At 48.9% G+C, this 18,669-nt stretch overlaps 1 pseudogene; it reads left to right on the top strand.

The window, feature by feature from the left end:
• Positions 1 to 1,232: 1,232 nt before the first annotated feature.
• On the top strand, positions 1,233 to 1,452 carry LOC135380060 (U2 spliceosomal RNA; annotated as a pseudogene).
• The last annotated feature ends 17,217 nt before the right edge of the window (positions 1,453 to 18,669 follow it).

Raw genomic sequence — 18,669 nt, 5'->3', positions numbered from 1 at the left:
CCGCTGGTTGCGGTCGCCTCTCATTTTGCTTTCACTGATGATGTCCCCCGCATGGGAGACCAAACGTCTGCATTAAAATTGTTATTTGTTGCGTCAAGCCGGTGTGCAATTTCGTTGTTTTCTATCATGACTTCTCCTGGCTTCTGGAATTTTTTTTCATCGAAAATGTAATACGTTACCGATTAAAAATGTAACGCATTACTTTTCCCGTTACTTTTAAATTGTGGGCCATAACAAAGCCAGCAAGCCTACAGTGAACGCAACCATGCAGCCCTTGTTGCAAATTCTAATAAGACACCAACATACTTGATAAGTGAAATTCACATATACATTTGAAAGCAACATACAAAACGCATACACGGGTTTGTTACAGATATATGTACATATTTAAAACAACGTCGAAACATCCGCTTCGTTTTGTTACTATTGTTATGTTCAGCCCGCACAATTTATCGATACGGTCACCAGTATAGTTGACTGTTGCTCCAGTAGGTCCCGGTTGTAGAAGGGATTATCATATTACTGTGGCGTGCATGGAACACGTGTGGACTAGAGGCGGGTGTCACAGTGACCTCTGCGTCATTGCTTCAGTCGAACTCGTGGTGGAACAGAAGAATAGATTGGCTCGCTGAAAAGGGTTGCCATTGTTGACAGAAGGTTAAAAAAGTAATCGATTACTCGGTAATTGATTACCGAAAATTGTAATCGGATTACTTGGAAAATGACTTGCTCACAAAATTAATTGATTACGTTAAAAATTACTGAAACAAGTAAATGATTACGAGTAACTGCGATACGTACAACTCTGCGGAGTGGCAAGAGGACACCAGGAAGTTCAGCTGCCGAAGCAAAGGTGGGGTGAGACAGCCGCCTCGCTCTTTCGACGTTCGCTTCCGCGATAACAATCGCACGACATATCTTTAGAATACCGTCACACGACACTTGGTGACAATACACGATACGTGAAAATCTAGCCTCTAAGATCCTGGCGTCTGTGGCTCATCTCATAGAGTCAACAAATACGTCGAAAAGGGGAAAAAAAATAAAACAAAATAAAACACTGTCAAGGAGCCCGCGAAGAGGGGATCACACACGTAACATGAAAAACGGTTAGCAGCAACTAATATTTATTCGAACAAGAACTTTCGTGCAAGAGACTGCACTTCTTCAGGTGAAGAAGTTCTTCACCTGAAGAAGTGCAGTCTCTTGCACGAGAGTCAACAAACATATAGTCAACTTCTCGGCCTTTTGGCTAAGATCAAAGTGTAAATAAAATGTAAAATAAAGTGTAAAATCATTTCTGTTCTTATCAGCTTAATATCTGATACGAGCCCTATTTGGACTCACGATATTAATCTTATTTTTGGCCCGAGACAGTGTGTCTGAAGCTCGCCTCGGCACTGTCAAGGGTTGCCCTGGTATTGCACTACCTCCAGGTGTAGCCCACCCGTCTCAAAAAAAAAAAAGAGTCAACAATACAAAGAAATCCTAGCACTATAGTTGATCCCATGCTCTTCGTTTTTAGGGCGAGGGTAGTACTATATTTGAAAATCTGTATTCTGCCTGGGGGTGCTGTTTAATAACTCAGGACTGAACTGGCAGAGAACATTGCTTCGGTATATCCTTCTTTCCCGGAAGTCCAGGTACGTCAAACCTTTTCGTCAGGAGTCTGTAGAGCGCACGTTGGGATATCCGGTAATGCATGCGGCTCCTGCTTCGGAATAAGACCACGTCGTGTCTGGATAGCTCGAACGAAAGAAGAGCGGTGACGTCTAATAATGGCTCGAAGCTGAGGGTTTGACAAGCTGTTTGTGCAAAGTCACGGAGCGCATATTCTAGCGCGCATGAATTGGTTCCTCGAGACCAACCACCTTCTACTGCAAGAAATGTCCGGCTTCCGTGCCTCCCGTTGTACTATGGACAGCGTACGTGCTTGACTTGGTGTCGTCCATAGAAGAGAAGCGCGCGGATGGTCGCCTCCGCAAGCGCAAGGCCGCGGATGGCTTGCCGGATCTATGACCGGCCTACATTCTTCCGTTGTCCGACAGATGTTGGCATACCATGTCCTTAACTGGCATACCTGTCCTTAACAGTATCTGCCTGACGTTGGAGTCAGCCCTACAAAGTGTGCTGGCAAGGAGCGTGAAAGCGTACCTAGGTGTTCCTCGAGCCGGCTCGAATGTCACAGCTTTGGCAGAAGCGCGGGAAGCTCCTTTCTCAATACTTAGGATTCAGGAATCCCTGCGCCACTACACCCGCATGGTAACGAAACATCGTCGTCACCCATTGGTTCGGTCCATCCTCAAAAGGAAATCTTCAAACCTACATCGTGCAATAATGCCGCACCGAGCTTTAATCCCGAAACACAAAACACGTGTCGGACAACCATCCCGTCTAGGACTCTGCATCAGCCTGTTGTCTACCTCGAGGCTCCAGGCATTCTGAGAAAAAAATCATCATCTCCTCGCGTTTTGCACCAACACAGCCTTGCTCTTATTGACAGTTTCAGCGATGGGAAGCAGTTTTACACAGATGGATCCACTCAGAACGCGGGATCTACGTGTGCTGCCGTCATGCCACAGGGACATGTCCAACTGAGTGCTCGCTTGTCCCATCAAATGCCATCGACCTCTGCGGAGCTTCACGGCATTCTTCTGGCGCTTTGCCACATTGCCTCTACTCCAACTGGCCTCTCGTGGGTGATATTCACTGATTCGCGGGCAAGCTTGCCGGGAATTCGCACTGCCTTCCTCCCACGCCGTCCAGTCCAGCCATCGGGACATCTTCAGCAGAGAAGACAGCCCAGTAGGCGGAATGGACGGTCCCGGGGTTCATGTTCAAGGTGCCGACAATAGGTGGCGCAGTGCATCTGGAGCGGAGCATGGGCAGTGAGAATGAGCCAGGAGCGAGGTGCAGAATCAGTGAAGTTGGCCCAGCAGTGTGCGTGACGTTACACGGCAGCTATAGGAGGTGACCCAGACGGACATTGCTACAGCGGCATGCGATGCTGGCGATTACAGCAGCAGGAGATGGCTGTACCAGAGGTTGCGAAGGCGGCCTAGCAAGTTGCGGTCCAGCTCCTGGTCATGGTCTGGTGTGTGCCTCAGTGTGGGATGTGTCGCTGGAGTGATTGACTGAAGGACATAAGGGTGAAGTCAGCCCGGGGTCCGGGGGATCTGTTTCTGCGTGAGGCTGACTGCAACAGACTATTGTAAATGTACTTTAGGTATACTATAGCTCACCTTTTACGAGTATGCGTGTGAAAAGAATTACTGGAGATCCAATGAGGATAAAGTGAAGAACTTAAGGCTCTTCCTCTCCAAGATGGCGAGGAGCTGGTATGAGCTCCGCATCTCTGGCCACGCTGAAGACGACTGGAAATGTTGGAGGCAGAGCTTTCTCTCTTCATTCCAGGAGAACGCGGAAGACCGGTGGGACAGGGCAATTTTCTTCAAGTTCCGCGGCGGGAATCCCTTGGAGTATTTTTTTGAAAAGCGAAGGCTTTTACAAATAGCAGACCCTGTCCTGCCCGACACGTCGGCTGTGCCTCTGGTCGTCCACGGCCTCAGCAGAGAGCTACAGCGTCAAGTTCAAGCCAGGGCTCCTGCTTCGGCCGAAGATCTCTCGCGCTGCTTCCAAGCACTATGCGTTCACCAAGCCCAACTGACCACCGCACCTCTTGCTCATTCAAGGTCTTCCCCTTCTCGGTACGGATGCGACAATGGAGCATGGACACCACGGAACATCGCTACTGCCCGCAAAGAGAATGCGGCGAGAGCGCCTCGGAACGCTCCTCCTGTTCCTGGCCTTTGCCGTACTCCTCGCTTCAAACTATTTCAGATCTTACTTGGAGGGTCGAAAGTTTCACTTCTTCACCGACAACCAGGCACTCTCCTGCCTCCTCAAGTTGTCGGAGCCGAAAGGTCGGATCGCGCGACGGATTTGCGAATTGCAGCACTTCGACTTCGAAGTCTCACATCGCTCCGCCTCGGACCTCACCGATGCTGACGCGTTGTCTAGACTCGCTATCCCGCTCCCAACCCTCGAGAACACGTCTACCCACCACGTGAATAATTTTTTAAGCAATGGGAGGGGTACGAGGAGCTCACCCCGAAAGACGGAAAACTCGGCGTCCCCGACACTTTGGTGCCCCGCTTTCTACCTCTCTATCACGACAGTCCTGAGTCAGTGGCCGATGATGGTTTCTGGCGAACTTATAAGAAGCTCGCGGCCCGCTTTACGTGGACAAATATGAAGGCGGACGTTCTCCGATACGTTGCTACCTGCCACATGTGTCAACTTAATAAGGCAAGGTATCGACAGCCTACAGATTCCATGGTAATTCGAGAACAGTCGATCATCCCATTTGATGTCATACACTTAGACTTTGCCGAGAGGAAAAAGAAGAGCGAAAGCGTTGCCCGCACTCAAGCATTCCTAGTTGCTGTTGACCAATGCACACGGATGGCTGCTGCAAGGGCCGACAGAGAAGACGTACATAGTGTCATTGCCCTTCTTGATGGAGACATGTTCAAGAACACCAAGGCTCTGGTATTGGATAACGGGCCTGGCTTCATAAGCCGCCGCCACAAGGCTTGGGGCCAGCCGCGGGGCATCGCTCTCCGTCCAACCGTTCCCTACCACCCGGCGACCAACGGTTTGGCTGAACGCGTCATTAGAGACATCAAGCACTACCTGGCAGTCTACCAAGCTACGCCGGCGGGTGGAAATGTGCCCCGCAGGGTGCCGTTGAGCACCACAACCGCGGTCCCATACTTCCGCTCTTGGTTGCAGCCCCCAATTCGCTGCCTCCAGCGTCTCTTCCTTCCTCCCGGCGGATAACCTTCTCAATATCACTCACCTCGTCCAGCTCCACGAAAGGATGAAGAGTCCCGAAGAACGTGAACGGTACCGGCTCAACATGAAAAGGAAGTTCGACAAACGTTTCAACTCCAACGTTCCAGACATCCAACCCGGAGAATTCGTCCTGGTGCGCAACGGCCTACCGGGCTCCCGTTCGCCCTTTGTAGGTCCTTATCCTGTCTCAAAGACAATGCGTCAAGCAGGGATATGAAAGACCGTGGGGGGCACGGAGTGATGGGTAACAAAGCGCCGGACAATGTGGTGCGTACCCTGCAGGATAGGTAGGAAAGAGACCCTCTCGAGGACGGTTTTCAGAGCTATGGAATGACTGCTATACGGATGTGGATCCCTATAGTATAGGCAGCTGACTTACCGTTATTAATAAACCCGTGAAGGTGTTACAATACAAATGAAATTTTGTCTCCTTTTACTCGTCCACGTCCTTTTGGTTCTCTATTTCACGCGTGGGTCAAGCTATTATCAGAGTTGTACCAGCACAGTTGTACGCAAACGCCGAACACGCGAAACAAGTACTCAAGAGCTATGCGTCGTCTGCTTTCCTGCCTCGCGTCCAATCCGTGACGTCACGGGCTACTCCCCGCGAGGTGGCGACACACGAACTTCTCCGGGCGAATAGATGTGAACGTTTATCCCACATCGCGGTTTCGTCATCTATACAAGATCCGTTCACAGCGGCTAAAGAAGTCCGGAGAAGCATCTATGTTGACTACGTGGGTGATTCCCTCTCAACTCAGGCAGGGAGGTCGGGGCGCCATTACCCATTTCCATTTGCTGGCCAACTGGAGCACGGTTGGAACAAGTTGGAAGCCATTTGCCAGTCAAGTGGAAACACTCCACTTTGAAATGGACCACTTAAGACCATTTTGTTTCCCAAATGAATTCACTTGGTATTCCAGCCCAAATTTCTACTAGGGAGAAGATTTCAACCTAAAAGCGATAAAACCCCGGTGCAGGGGACACAGAGAGGACCGTCATTCTAGACAAGACCGACTACCAGGCCAAGATGCAGACCATTTTAAGTGACAAGAAACATTTTGTGAAACGTCACATGAAGCAATGCCACCATTTCCCTTCCACACTAATGTGGCCCGCCGCGTTAACGCTCTGCGACAGATTCAATTTTATGGAAAGTTGCGTGAGATGACCTGTGCCACACAATCCTGGACGGTACAGAAACTACTGTGCGCGCAGGTATACGGACCTGGACAATTACAAAGCGAAAAAACGTTTTCCTAGGTAGCGGTAGTATAATCTCAGTTATACAATAATGATTTAAAAACACACGACGTCAAACTGTAATGTTTTAGTTAGCAGTGCCAGTGATCAACGGCAGCATTACATAAACGACGTATATCCAAATGAATGAATAAATAAATGGAAGGGATATGGTGAATCACGGTTCACGTGGGTGGATTGACCAATAGCTATCGCGGAGGCGAGGGAAAAGGCTGGCGGTACTCTGTTTTTCTAGTGCTCTAGCTCGAACGCATCGTCCCCTGAGAGTGCGGAGTTGTTAGGCATCCTGATACGGGTTGAAACCTTTTATCTCTTGTTCTTATTTTCAGGGAGCACAAAGACGGGTAACACGATCCGCCAGCAAGCAAGTCTAAGGGAAAGACATAAAGAGGAGATAAAATTTTATCTCCATTTTATATATGGCATATTTTAATTTTATTGCATTGCCCACGAGCATTACCTGTTCTCTTTTTGTTTTGTTTTTTCGTGTTTTTTTGTTCGGTCTAGGACTAGCAGGAACATATTTCCTTTGTGTGCTGTGGAAGTGCTCTTTCCATGTCCCCCCCCCCTCTTTTTTGCCAGTTTAGATGTACGTTACAGGGTCCAAACACCAGCAAAGTGCCGATTGAGTCTAGCTACTTTTTTTTAGGTTTTCTTTTTTCTTCCTCTGTGCATTAAGAAGAAATTACGGTATATGTATGAAGTGTTCCACCAAAACCTACGCAGGAAAATCAAAGTTCTTTTCAGAAAAGTGTGCTGCCAGCTTGTGATCACACAACGAGCAAGGCACTATCCAACGTGAACCACATTTTTGTTCTTTTTAGGTGGGCGAACACAAGGGCTCGGGGCATTTCATATAGTACGTTGTGCATAAAACTATACATCGACTACATTTGTTTTAGATTTTGAATGTACGCGTTTCTAAGCTATATCATTCATCTTGCCAAAGGCCGCAGGACTCTTATGTATGTATCCATGCTAGCAAAATCCCTGAGACGAGGGACAAAAAGGATGTGTGTGGGTCTTGCCACCCTTCTGTCTTGAGGGGTATTGCCATTAATAGGTTTTTATCATCCACTTGCTTGCTACCTCACCATCTTTTCACTGATGCATGTATAATTGGACAGAGCTCTTGCTCGAGCGGTATGTTGTGTACCGTTCACCAGTGATGGTGGATAACGCTGTTGACATTGCGGTGAAGTTCTGTACAAGGTGCGGTTTCATCATGTATTAAACATTTTGGAAATGACAAGTTTGTCCTTTGTTACATTAATGTCGGCAGAAGACATTAAGAGAGCGTGGAAAGCATTTGGAACTGTCACCTAAAACGTTTCATTTGGCAATAAACCTCTACCCGAGAAACGTCATCATGACGTTGGTAGACACACCGAAACCAAAACAGATCGGAAGGGGAGAGCTGGGTTCCACGAATGGGCAATCGTTCGCTGCCTCCTATTGAAAGAAAAGTAGGACCGAAGGTCGCGTCCTTTTCAGATACCATCGTAATCCCCTCAAGACCGTGGCTTTCGGGCGCGACCTTGGTCGCCACTAGCATTGAACGTAGTTCAAATTTACCAAGCTCGTGGCGCTGTCGAACATTATGACGTCATTCGTTTACAAACAGGTAGAGGTCTATTGAGAAAATTGCTTTAAAAGAGTGCGACCTCGCATAGCGGCCCCTGCCGTCTCGTGACGTCAGGTGGCACAGTACTTTTGATTGGCGCCCGAGAATCAGCTAACGAGAGCGACCAGTCTGGGTGGGGGTGCAACTTGCGGCTTTCACTGATCAGGCATAGCGATTTAGTGACTCTAATCAGGCAGACCGCACCTCTTTCCTCCCCTATGTAACTCCCCCTCCAAGTTGGGACGCCAGGAACCCGCCCCCAGGATTTCTGACTCGCGAGATTGGAAGCTCCGGGGTTACGCGCTGTACCCGTGGTCTTTGTGAGAGTGTGTGTTCGAGGGCTTCTAATCCAAATTTCTACGAAGAGATGACTAAGCAGAAAGTCTTCCTGGCGCGATCCTCTGACGGTCATGTGCCCGTGAACACAGCAATGCCTATCCTGCAACCCTAGTTTCGATTCGAACTGACAGGCGCGGCACCCAGTAATAGACCTCGACCCGAGAAACGTCATCATGACGTTGGTAGACAGGCTGAAACCGAAACAGATCGGAAGGGGAGAGCTGGGTTCCACGGATGGGCATTTGTTCGCTGCCTCCTATTGAAAGAAAACTAGGACCGGAAGTCGCGTCCCTTTCAGAGACCATCGTAATCCCCTCAAGACCGTGACTTTCGGGCGCGACCTTGGTAACTCTGAAACCTACCGTTTCAGGAGGCGGGAGACGCGGGGACTCGAAAGACCGCTCTATTCGGTGTAGAATAAGCCTTATCTTACATATAAGCAGCTTCGAAGGCTGATGGGCCGAAACGACATCAACTGTGTAGGTGATTTTCACAGCTTCGGAACTGCATGGCACAACCTGCGACGTCTTCCATGACGGAGGGACAAAACCGCGTCTCCAAGAGTCGTTGATCAGGTTCAAAAAGAAAAAAAAAATCAGGAAAAAAACTGAAAGGAAACAGAAAATGAAGCCCGAGAGTGGGGCAGTTTCGATAGAGTCATCCGATATATTTGTTTTTGTTTCGTTTCCGCAAGTTAAAGCTAATCTTGGACGCATGAGGCGGCACTGTGCTCTTTCACTCTCTCACACTGGGGGTGAAGGAGAGACGCTTCTTCGAAGATGTATTGTGAAAGCTGCACCTGCGTGCGGTACAATGCTCCTTTAAGCTTGCATTTTGGGCCCCGTCGAAAGCTAGGTAAGGGATATATAATGTCCTTCTATTGTGGTCCACTGTGTCCCTTTTTACACGCGACTATGAGCACTCCAGCTGTACATGTAGAAGCCATACCTCATGGTCTTTCACGATAACACGCATCGGACGTGGTGCGCTAAATATTATACACGTGCTATCCGAGCCCCGGGAAAAGTGTCCGCTCCTCCCGCTAGGCGAACTTGCGGCGCCCCTATGGGCGCTGCACGGGGCGTATATTGAAGAAGAAGAACCCCGGAGGCGCTTCTTCTTCGAAACTTCGAAACAAAGAAAAGGATTCTGCGTATATTGAAAATCGGGAGTAGATACAACTTAGTGCCAAGAGGACACCAGGAAGTTCAGCTGCCGAAGCAAAGGGGATGTGAGACAGCCGCTCTTTCGATGTTCGTTTCCGGAATAACAATTGTAGGGCCTATATGGTACGGCCTTCCGCCTCGATGCCAATACACACACTGCGCTGGTACGTTGTTCACTACTAAGCATTACTTTCCTTCGTGCTGTTGTCCAGTACGCAACTCTCCGCAGTCTTGGTCTGTTGCATGGCGACGACAAGCACGAACAGCAATCCTTGACGTGACGTGATTTCACAAGCAGGAGTTGGCATTGCACTATTTCTAGGTTTAGTCCTAGCTTGTTGAGATATAGTTATATGGGAGCCAGTCCTTGTGACTGGTCTTCCGCCTCGATGGTAGTACACGCGGCGCTTAGCGCATGACGTCTTGCCGCTGCATGAGCGTTTTTCCCGTTTCGGGGTAACGTCCCCCGGATGTCCCTTTTGCGAGTATATACAGGGGCTCAGCAGAACATGCTTTTAGTTTGTTGCCGGGTACCCTGTGGCATCGTGTAGCAGGCCTCTATAGCCTGACGGACATTTAGTGGAGCACCGTTCGTGGTCTGTACTCCCTCCCTGTCTCGCAGCGGGATAGGCGGCTGTATTGTCATCAAGCAGGAGAGCTATACCTACGGAGGTAGGCTCCTTTACACGAACAGGAACACTAGTATCGCAGCGGGACAGGCGGCATTTTGTGCTCTTGGTAGTCGAAATCAATTACCAAGTGTGGATTTCACGCTGTCGACGAGTGCACGCGCAGCAGAGCCGCAGTGTGCAGGAGGAGATTCGGCTAGTTAACGCTGGTATTCGCAGAGTTTTTTGTAGGGAACGAGCCGTACTTGGAGCAGTTGAGTTTCACTCCCGCTGGATGACCTCTGACATTCTCTTCCGGGTGGACAATGGCAAGTTCTATGTTAACCTATGAGGTGTCCACATCCTCGTGTTGTTCTCCCACTTGCGGCTCTCCAGTGTCATGGACTGTTGCATGGCGAAACGGACACGTATAGCGATCTCTAAACAGCCTTAGTCGCTGGGCGAGAGTTGATATTCAGAATGTTGTTCGAATCTGTTTGAGATGCTACAGGAAGCCTGCCCTGTGGCCGGCCTTCCATTTGATGCCAATCCACTCGGATGAACCATCGTCTTCTCTCTCGTAGGCAATTTCCCGTCGTATACTGCCGTAACCCAGTACGGCTGAAAGTATTGCACTCGTTCTTCTTCCGAGTACCAGGTTGGGATGTTTTGGATCCTTGCCATTGATCGTAAGTAGGAATCCGGGTACCGAAGTTTGTACGTCGACTCCAGCCACAGTTGACAACTGCAGGAGACTTCTAGCTGGCGGTGCTTTCAGAGCCTCCACAGAGGGCACACTGATGACAATATTTCCTTGTGTGATCCGATGGGATAAAATGTTTCTCCTGTGTCGCATGAACGATATCCTTCGCAATCAGATTGGGGTTGTCTTTTCCAGAAATATTTCTCTAGCTTTTGAAGATTATGGGGATTCCCGTAGGTCCATTCGTCTTATATGTTACCACTTCAAAGGGCCCGATGGTCAATTTCAATCTCCTCTATTGCATCAGGATCCAGAAGAGTTTCGTCTTGAGCGTGAACAATTGTGTCCTCACAAGAAGAGTCGATCGTCGTCCTCTAACTCCTCTCTGGGGCGTTTACACCTTTGCGACTCTTTCTTAGGACGTGGGGGCTCCAGCTCTGGAGCGGTAACCTCAAGGCTGACCGACTCAGCCATTCCGGGTTCAGCTAAACCAGCACGCAGACGCCGAGCTGCGATGACTGAGCAGAGTAAAGTACATTTTATTTCCATAACAAAATGATACAGTGCCGAGATACTCAGAAATAAAGAAAACAGAACAATTAAAGTAAGGCTGTAAGATGAAGGGATCAAACGCTATTCGCGTCTAATTGATCCGACCAAATATGAGAAAGGAATGCTGACATACGGCATAAGAACGGAACGGCAGGCAACCGGCACAACTCTTTGCAGATCACTGGCCAAAATACAAAGAAAACAAGACTGGAACGAGACATATTACATTCATTGCTAGCATTCATTCATTCCATCATTCATTACATTCACCCAACATTACATTCATTCCCACTTCGCCTATTCCCATTTTGCCTAATGCTTTTTAGCGGATTAGCTCGCAATCCCTTACGGGGTTCACAAATTTCCAACTCAAGGGGTCCCATTTGGCCTAATGTACGCTGCAGACAGTCCCACGTCGCCTACTGATCCGTGTCACGTGATGCAAGAAGGCGGTCCACTAGCGTGCTGCCAAAAGTCACTTTCGCATCTTCACATAACTTTACAACCTCGTTGGTTTTATTCGAGCATAGCATTCCGTTAAGTGCATTTTTTAGTACTTCCTGAAAAGTAAATGCGAGAAATCTGTTATTCTTTGTCGGGATGTGAAGGTTAATTACGCGTCTCCACATAACAACTTTATCCCTTTGCTAGTTCTGTTCAAGCGTGCTGGCAAAAGTCAGTTTACCTATTATATTTCGTATCTGGGAGCTAAACCAATGAGGTCTGTCACAAACATAGGTCGGCGAGTTCATTCATGATGGACTTCACCGACTTCATTCACCATCACCTCATAGAGAATGATGTGATGTTGAATGAAGGGCATGATGTGATGTGAAGTTGAAGTTGAATGAACGGCATGATGTGAAATGAAGTTGAAGTTGAATGAAGGGCTATGATGTGATGTGAAGTTGATGTTGAAGTTGAATGAAGGGCTATGATGGGATTTGAAGTTGAAGTCCGCGTGATGGGATTTGAAGTTGAAGTCCGCGTGATGGGTTTTGAAGTTGAAGTCCACGTGAGGGGATTTGAAGTTGAAGTCCACGTGATGGGATTTGAAGTTGAAGTCCGCGTGATGGCTTTTGAAGTTGAAGTCCGCGTGATGGGTTTTGAAGTTGAAGTCCGCGTGATGGGTTTTGAAGTTGAAGTCCGCGTGATGGGTTTTGAAGTTGAAGTCCGCGTGATGGGATTTGAAGTTGAAGTTCGCGTGATGGGTTTTGATGTTGAAGTCAGTGTGGTGGGATTTGAAGTTGAAGTCAGTGTGGTGGGATTTGATGTTGAAGTCAGCGTGATTGGTTTTGAAGTTGAAGTCAGCGTGTGTGGGTTTGGAAGTCGAAGTCCGTGTGTTGGGTTTTGAAGTCAGCGCGATGGTTTTTAAGGGGAAGTCAGCGGGATGGGTTTTGAAGCTGAAGTCTGCGCGATGAATTTTGAAGATGAAGTTGAAGATGAAGTCTGACGTTCACGTGTCGTGACTGTTACTTGTGCGAACGCGTGCGGAGTGAATGGCAAATGTGTATTGGAGTGCACAGAGCGCACATAAACGCTTCGCGTTTCGTGTCTGGTGTGGGCGTACGGGCCTGACACTGCAGATGCCTGGCGGACTTCCTCCCCTCCCCCTCCCTTGTTGTGTATCGGCGGTCGCAGGGAGGGAAGTGTTTGGAACGCGTTACTCTCTGGTGCAGTGGGGCGCGGAGGGCAATGTCATGTAGCCGGAGGCAACTGTATGTTGCGAATGTGAGCGGTAGATTAGATCGAGATGCGATTTGGCGTTCTGCGGTCGCGCGGTCTGCACGTTGCGGTTGTTCTGTTTGACTCATTTGCTCGCCTACAGCTATAATGTGCGTGTATATGTATACTGGATGGGTTTGGATTTGAGCCTCCGCCTTCGGACGCGTACGCGCGTTTTACTAGACGACAGTAGATTGCTGCCGTGCTGACGAAGTGTGTTTTATTCGGCTTATTTTGTGTCTTCTTAGATTGCTTATTTTTCCTTTGTGTGATTGGGATCCAAATAGGACAAGATCGGGCTGGCATTGTTTTTGTGGACGTCTTTTATTTTAAATGTAACACACAGAGGTCACTATAGGTCTCTTATTTATCTGAGGTGCATAGGTCATGTTTTGGGGAATTATGTGTTCGGCATGCATGTAGCATCCATCGGACACAAGTGTTCCATCAGAGCACGCAGCTGCTATTTCTTAGATATTCATCGCCAATAAAGTACATTTCAGCAGAGGCGGGGAAGTTAATTACCACCCAAAAGTTGCTAGTTATGAGTTACGTCATTAAGCTAAATATGTAATGAAGTTACAACCTTCAAGTTATCAAGATGAAATTAAGTGAGAAATGAACGTTCTTGCTACCATGCCGAAATTAAGTTAGGAGCGGAGTTCCGAATATACCTTGTCAATTGGGCACAAAGTGAGAATTGGAATTCCAAGTTCTGTGAGTTCCCATTTTCCGCGCACATTTCATAGAACGTTGCCAGTGGCCTTATCACCCTCCCCGTAAAAAAATGCACTCCATGCTCTGCTGTGACCTAACTCAGTAGCACAGTGGCGTATCTAGGGTGTGGCAGGTGTGGACAGGTGCCATGGGCGCCAGGTGAACAGGGGCGCCATTATGTGGTCGGGTGTGAATGTGCCAGGTCGGGCACTCAACCTGGCACATTCATAAATGATCTAGAGCCCCGCTATTAGAGACGCTGTAGTGTGAAACTTAGTGCGGACCGCACGAAAACGCATCCCCAAGGACATCATGTTAACCATGTTGCCATGGGCGCAGGTAGCTCTAGATACGCCACTGCAGTAGCACGTCGGAATTGCGTTTGCGTACATCCAGTACATCGCGGTGCAACAAGGCGGAGCAGACAGGCTGCTGGCGCCGCGCACGTGCAAGAGGCGGGGTCACTGTCGTCGGATTTTTAAGCAGCAAAATAAAAAGCAAGGAGCCCGCGTGCCTGCTTGGACGTGAAGCGAAATAGAGATTTCTAACTTTGCTCATGATACTTTTGCGAAGTTACCTCAAAAAGTGACTAACACTACTGTCAAGTGATTATGATGAGAGGTTGTTTCAAACATCAAATAAAAACAGGTAAGAGTGGGAATTGTTGTGTCGTGGGAACTGTGTCCACACATATTTATTTAGAGATTGTGAGAGAGGAAAAGAAACTGTTTCATGGACTATAAGTTGGTGGTCTTCCGGGCTCCTTGCAGTCTTCACTTCAATTTGCGTCTCACATTCTGTATGTATTACCCAGTCTTCTTCGTCTTCCGCTACACATGTGTCCAAACGCCTCTGTCGTTAAGAATTCACTTAGTGTTCGTCCGTATACACCCTCCTCGGAGGAAAAAGAATACAATGGATTACACTTTTCCGAGGACAGATTCTCAGTTTTTGGTGTCAGTGATATATCCAGACCATGATACATCCCTGTGACATCCCCCACCCCAAAGAAAAAAGTCTGGCGACACCCCCTGCAAAAAAGGGGGCTTGCCGTTTCAGCTGTAATGACCTGTCGGTAATTATACGTGTAAAGCTGTTATCACGTAGCTGTAATAATGGCCACGCCCCCTGCTTGGGATTCCGGATAAACCACTGCAGTGGTGTATTTCATGAAAGAATTAGAGTAAAAACATATGTCCAGCGAAGGTGATTACAAGTCCCTGAATTCGTTCATGACGGCTATTTCCAGTGTCAGTAGGCATCATGTCACAAGAACTCATGTAATACTAAGTGGCTGGTCACGATGTATTCCGATGCCGAAGCTAATACCCCCGCGTCACGAGTGAAAAATGGCACGGCGGAAAAGCCAGACGTACGAAGCCACATGATCGTGCAATGTACCGGCAGACACGACGATCGTACAAAGTCATATGAACGTTCAATGTGCCGGCAGGCAAAGATATCGTACGAAGCCACCTGAACCTGCAATGTGCTACGCGCTCACTTAGCTGTCAACAACGGGCGCAACATTGTGCAACAACCCTACCGCGTAAGCAACACACCTCCCGCCGCCGTTCACTTGCGACAGCGGAGGTCAAACGTTGCATCCCTCCCTTTCCTCCTTTCTTGGTGCACCCTGCTTCCAAGCCCAGCCCAGAGCAAGGCGACCGTACCCTCCAAACAGCATACCCCTCCTCCGCTTACGCTTTCGCCGCCACTACCAGGAAATCCACGCTAACAGGGGCGAGGAAGACGCCAACGTCGTAATCCTCCAGCAGCGAGCAGCCGGGCACGCCAACGTAGGCCTTCGTTGGTATTCAGCTTCAAAACCCCATCAGCGGTCACCCGAAGCCACATGAACGCGCAATGTGCTATGCGCTCATTTATCTGTCAACAACGGGCGCAATATCGTGCAACAACCCTACCGCGCAAGCAATACACCTTCCGCAGTTCACATGCGACAGCGGAGGTCAAACGTGGCATCCCTCCCTTTCCTCCTTCATTGGTAAACCCTGCTTCCAAGTCCAACCGAGTGCAGGCTGACCGCACCCTCCAAACAGCATACCCCTCCTTCGCTTACGCTTTCGCTGCCACTACCAGGAAACCCACGCAAACACAGGCGAGCAGGACGCTAGCGTCGTAATCCTGCAGCCGGGCACACCCCACGTAGGCCTTCGTTGGAGTTCAACTTCAAAAACCCCATCACCGACTTCAGCACCCATCACAGGAATTCAACTTCAAAACCCCATCACAAACTTCAACTTCAAAATCCATCACCGACTTCAGAACCCATCATAGGAATTCAACTTCAAAGCCCCATCACAAACTTCAACTTCAAAATCCATCACCGACTTCAGAACCCATCATAGGAATTCAACTTCAAAACCGCGATGGGATCTGAAGTTGAATTCTGATGATGGGTTCTGAAGGTGAATGATGGGTTATGATGTGATGGATTCTGAAGTTGAAGTTGAATGATGTGATGTGATGTGATGTAGAGCCCTGCGCGGATGACATTTTTGGCATCCGCATCCGACCCGCATCCGCGCAACAGTTACCGCATCCGATCCGCATCCGCAGCACACACAACAGTTTACATCCGCATCCGATCCGCTGACCAAAGCGCACCATCCGCATCCGATCCGCAAAATCCGCACGTTTCGAAGGACGCGTAAAGACCGCCGGAAGCATATGTTGGTATAATTTCGGATGCCTCCATGCTGTCACGGAACGACTCACGACGACCAGCAAAGGTAAACATTTCAACAAACGCGTTACGGAGAGCCTTCTGTAACGCGTGGAACCCTACCTCGTCGGTGCTAGCGCGGTTCGAGACGCCAGAATGCCTTCTCTCCCGTCTTGGCCGTGCATGGTCAAAGGTGAACCCGAGCATTCGCTCGCTGTCGCAGCGCAATACAAATAAATTGCTGGTGGAAAAATTACAGCACGCGGTATATCCGCATCCGATCCGCTACCGATCCGCTGCCTTCGTATCCACATCCGATCCGCATCCTACCTCGCGCCATCCGCATCCGATCCGCACACCGCAGAAAGTTCGGAATTTTCATCCGAATCCGCAAGTATCTTGCGGATATCCGCTTCCATCCGCGGATGGTGCAGGGCTCTAATGTGATGGGTTCTGAAGTTGAAGTTGAATGATGGGTTTTGATGTGATGAATTCTGAAGTTGAAGTTGAATGATGGGTTATGAAGTGATGAATTCTGAGGTTGAAGTTGAGTTACGGGCTCGTGATGTGATGGTGTATGACGGTGATGTGAAGTGATGGGCTTTGCGGAAAACTGACCATGATGTGATGTTGAATGAATTCTTAGCAAAATGCCGACCTATGGTCACAAATCACGTGCACAGGGACCACGTGACGACCATCTGGTTGGTCACGGCGTACCCTTCGCCATGCCTTCGTGTTCCCTCCGCTCTATTCACGAGTATAGAGTTTCCTTTCTTTCTTTCTTCTCTTTTTTTTAAGTGAGCAAAAATAAAAAATCTGCTTCTTATTTTTTTTCATTCCAAGTCGAATTCCCTGAGCCGCACGAAAAACGTGTGTCCCTGCTAGTGATTTTGCAAAGTGGTACACACTCAAGACTAAACTTCACCGCATAGCACGTCCTGCGTCAACCATTGCCACGAATGATAGGGTTATCGCCTCTGGGGCCCTATTCCGAGGTGCCTCGCTCGCGCAATCGAGTCGTTTGCAAGCGACGGCACGTGGTGTGTGATGTCATCGAACGACAACGCCGATAATTTGGTATTCCAGTGCTTCCAGACGAGCCGCGCGTGAACGATCCTGTCGTTTGACCGATGCGCACGCTTGTTCAGCGGGGAGAGCTCAGCAGAAGGGAACGTGAAAAAGAGCAACTTTCAACACGAACCACCAAAAGACAATGGCAAAAGGGCAAGGGTGCAGGCCAGCTGGTACATGGTGAAATTCTTTTTGGTGAATTTGTTTTTGGTGAATTGGGGGGGGGGGGGTTCATGGTGAATTTCTCGGGTTCCAATTTTTTCACCACCAGAAGACGACTGCCGCCTGGTTCTGACCCTCAGAAGCTAGCAACGTGTGTAATGATTTTTTTTTTTTGCTACATTCTATAGCGGCTTCCCGCTGTAGCAAATTTTTCCACGGCTGACAGTGAATACATGCAGTGAAAAGCAGTCGGAGGTGCGAAAGGCAAAGGCAAAGGAACCACTGACAACTTCCCAATCCGTTGAGCAGCTACCACATGTAGTTCCGGACCACCGATGGTGTCTGTAGGCGAAGCGATCGAGGCGGCGGGAACGATACCTGCCACTTTTGGTATTTCGGGTTACGTCTAACGATCGCGCGTTTGGGTTATTTACTATCGTTCAGCCCGTCGACGTGTTCAACGGCACTGTCACGCGCATCCGAGATGACGACGACAAAGCGATTGCACGAGCGCGTTCGCAAATATAACTTTGTGCATTTGAGATAAAAGCAAACATAGCTCAAGCAGCACAATGTACTGAAAGTCGGGTGCAATAGGGGTGGACGGGTAGGTGGAAGGCCTTGAACAGGCTCGTGAAACTAAAGAACATTGATAAGACACATAACGTCCACCCCTATTGCACTCGACTTTCAGTACATTGTGCTGCTAGGGAGGCAATAAAAGACGACGCAAAAAAAAAAAAGAAAAAAGAAACAAGCTGTGCTTGTTTTTCTTTTTTTCGTATAATTTCCTCTATCTGCGATGGATTCACCGGTACGCGCTTCACGTCCCACCTTGGAGCAGTTTCACATTGTGCTCGACTATGCGGGGGAGCACCGTAATGTCTCTACGGGTGGGCTGTCCGCTGGCTACACATCGCAAGACAGAAATAGGGAGTGGTGCGAGCTGGCTACACGTTTGAACGCCAGCGGTGGTGCAGTGAAACCCGTTGAGAGGTGGAGAAAGGTGCGTAAATTAGTATCAAATACGAAATACCAACAAAAATATCAAAATTCGCGGCAGCAGTGACGACTGCAATATCCCCGTCATCGGCCCTTGGGACACCGCGGCCCACCCCAGGGCGACCTTACGTCTTGTAGTTGGCTCTTTTGAGGCGACAGGCCTAAAGAACTCATTATGACCCCACCAGCGC

This window comes from Ornithodoros turicata, chromosome 1, assembly GCF_037126465.1.
Source record: "Ornithodoros turicata isolate Travis chromosome 1, ASM3712646v1, whole genome shotgun sequence".
Lineage (NCBI taxonomy): Eukaryota > Metazoa > Arthropoda > Arachnida > Ixodida > Argasidae > Ornithodoros > Ornithodoros turicata.
Note: the sequence above shows the minus strand (reverse complement) of the source record. Positions and strands in the feature narration are given on the sequence as shown.